Source organism: Arachis duranensis, chromosome 7 (assembly GCF_000817695.3).
Source record: "Arachis duranensis cultivar V14167 chromosome 7, aradu.V14167.gnm2.J7QH, whole genome shotgun sequence".
NCBI lineage: Eukaryota > Viridiplantae > Streptophyta > Magnoliopsida > Fabales > Fabaceae > Arachis > Arachis duranensis.
In genome coordinates this window covers 50653743-50657277 of record NC_029778.3, presented here as the reverse complement: position 1 = coordinate 50657277, position 3535 = coordinate 50653743, and positions in this window count along the sequence as shown.

Below are 3535 nucleotides of genomic sequence, written 5' to 3'. Positions count from 1 at the left end.
GTCGGGTTGTAGGTATCCAACCAACATGTGAACCCATGGCGACCTGCCTAGGACAATCATGCGTCATATGGTTTGCCGCATATTCTCTTTAGTTGTGCTTGTGATTATTCTATGTGATTGTACTCTATGTTTCTTGTTACTATTTCTTGGTTACTTTGAAACTAATACACTAGACCTAACAAAGACCAAGGGTTAAACTAATATGTGCTTGATTGCCCCTAGTTTCAAATCATGATCTGATCTTTTTCTGTTAGTTCCTGACTGGGAACATAAGTTTTCACTCCCTTCCTTTACTATTTTCAAAATAGAGTTGATAGTGACGTTCACTGAGGTGGTAAAGCTGCTAACCTGCGATATCCCGACATTGGAGAATACTTACCTCGGGCGAGCCATAAATCCACATGTACATTCTGCCCAATCATCATTTTTCTTTCTGCTTATTAGTTCTTCCTTTGACCTAGATACTTTGTGTGACCCCCTGCTTTCTGAATTGCATCCGGATAATTCCTTCAAGTCATTCCTACTTCAGCCAGTCATTCAGGAACTGATCCCCAGCCATAGCCTCAGCCTACTCAATAGTTGGTAAACCAATGCTTCCAAGGAGAATAACTAAGGAAGAAACACAGACAGTTTTAGATTCCTCTACTAGGAATGGTGCTAAAGACAAGGAACCAGAGCCTTACCCCAACGGCCATGTACACTTCTGCATTTAATTGACACCTGACACAACACAACGCTTTGAAAGTTAGGACATTTTCCCTCTCTTTTGTTTGCATATTGTTCGAAGTGTAGGACTATACTGGTTTCTTTGCTAGCCTGAGTACCAAACTAGGGGATTCTTCATGGACAAAGAATTGAGGTGTCAATATATATATATATACTCTATGCAGTACAGTATCCTAGTGATGTATAGAGAAAGTTATAGCAAGATTATTTATGATATGGCTATATAAACCTTGTTTTATGTTTATTTTATGTATATTTATTTCTTATTCATTCTATCCATTTTGCGAATAACTACAACTAAAACTCTGATGATATTACAACTGTCTATATTTAGCATGACAAATTGGTAACTCTTAGCGTTTAGTACTATTATGAGTTAAGCATGATCTGTTAAAAGTTTGGATGTTACACTTATCAATCTAAAAACTGTAAATATTCTCTTGAATTTTTTAGAGAAGACTCAGATTGGGTACCTATCAATCTTAAACCGCCTTAGAACTATAGATCACCACTAGATCAATGTACAACAAGATCTATGGAATATTGAGACTCATAGTTTCTACATAGGAAGTTGAGAAGTTTAGAAACTTAGCAACTTAGGTTTCAAATTTTCTTTTGGTTTTGAATTTTTGGGATCATTTGGCCACTTAAAGAATATAAGTAAGGAAAAAATGGACTACAAAGCAAAGGGGATAGATGAAAAAATTAGCCCATTAACTTAGTTTTGAGTTAGATTTTAGGTTTTTAGATTGAGAAACTCTAATTTTTCTCTGGAATAATAAGGATTTTTTCCTTTTATTTTTATGCATACGTTGTTAACTTTCGCAATATTTAGCGTTCCCAAGTGGATAATTAGAAACTTCAAGTAGTAGATTCCAACATTCTCTTGTCGAATTTGGATTTGGAATCAAGGAAAAACGTCTCCTTTAAGAACTTGCATTTTCTTTTCCCTTCTTGTCTTATGTTAATGTGTCTTTATTAACTCTTGTCTTGTTAGTTAAATCTAATAAACATTTACATTAATATTATTTTGAAATTTGTATTTAATTGAAAAATTATTAAATTTCTTGCACTTTTAATGGATTTAGGATGTAGTTCTTTAGTAGTGGTTTTTTAGATTTTATTTTCTATATAGCAATTGAAATTTCTATTAACAATATGGGATAGAATCATTGTGAATTTTTCTAAAAAGAAGCTCATGAGTAACTTTTAGTATCCTTGAACTTGTGTGTTTTGATAATTAAAGTTGAATTGAGTTGAGTTAATCAGTATAACTCCAATTAAATTTTTATTTCGTAGTTCATTAACTTGTTGGTAGGATTGTTAAAATGGGCTGAACCCATCAACTAGCCCATTTAACTATTTAAATGAAAAAATTTTTGACTTAAAAAATATACCATAAAAATCATACGTTTAATGTGCATGATCTGATTAACCGTGAATTAACAAGTTGGTCAAATATCTAACAAAAATATCTCAAATTCTAGCCCTTAACTTTATAAAAAAGTTTAAAATTTTGGCCAAAGTTGTTATTTTAATTTAAAAATTTATTTTTATATCTTAAAATTAAAACTTGTTTAGAAAAAAATAACAAACATAAACCAATGGACCTGTTTAGCTTGATGGACTTCCCTTAAAAGGGTCGGATTTCTATTTTGCTCTCTCGTTTATCTTTGATATATAATTGGCTCTCCCATTTAAGCAAGTAAACTTAAATTGATGAGCCTAAATGGATCGAGTAAGCCTGTTTTACAACATACCAATACTTGTTGGGACTTTGTCAATAAACATAACTCTAACTAAATTTTCATATTTCAATTGCTTAACTTGTTTGGAACATTTTTATTAACATAACTCGAACTAAATTTTCACTTTAATTGCTAACTTGTTAGCATTCTATTGATTGCTTATATAACTTTAATAGACTGGCTGCATTTAGATTAACAACTTATTAGGATAATTTAAGTTTCGTTTCATAAATCTTATCCGAAAACTTTTCTTTCATTGTTGTGTCATAGTCTTTTATTCTTAACACTTGATTTTATATGTTTACAATATAAAACAAAAAGTCTAGATCTGTCTTGGTTTGCTTACTTTCGAACTAAATTTTAAAACCTAAATTCTAAATTTGATAGGTCAAGAATAAATGAGGGTTCAATTATAATGATATTACCTTAAAGAAATTAACTGTCCTTTGTGGATCCATCCTATAGGAAGGAAACGAAGATTATTTCAAAACCGAAAGAATATTTTAGTTTAGGTAGATATAGTTACTTTGTAGGTTAGATTCTAATAAGTGTGTATATACTTATCGTTTTTTTTGGATTCATGAATAAATATAATTTTTCATTGTTTTAGTCAATTTTCAATGTGCGACACAATAAAACTTAATTTATGAGCTTCACCTTTTTTTGTGCAAAATTATATCATTTTGGCCACCTTTTCAATTTTTTTTTCATTGATTTGTCATATTTTATTCATCTTTTATTTCTTCTTCACATCATCCATCACTATTTTTGCATCATCTTATTAGTAATTTTAGTCACTTAGATTAATTTTCAGTTAGCTATTGCATTTTATTTTATTTGTATTTACTTTTTCTCCAAAAAATTTAATCCAACATTTTTTTGAAATAATTAATTGTTGGAATGTTGCAAGAAGTAGAATTACTATTAATGGTCTATACAAAGGGATGAAAGATAAAATGGTGGAGATATCTCACCTATATAAACAACATTATTCATGCATCATTCTCTAGAACAAGAGTACGATCCAGCCTATATGATCATGAGTATACCCGGATTTTTCC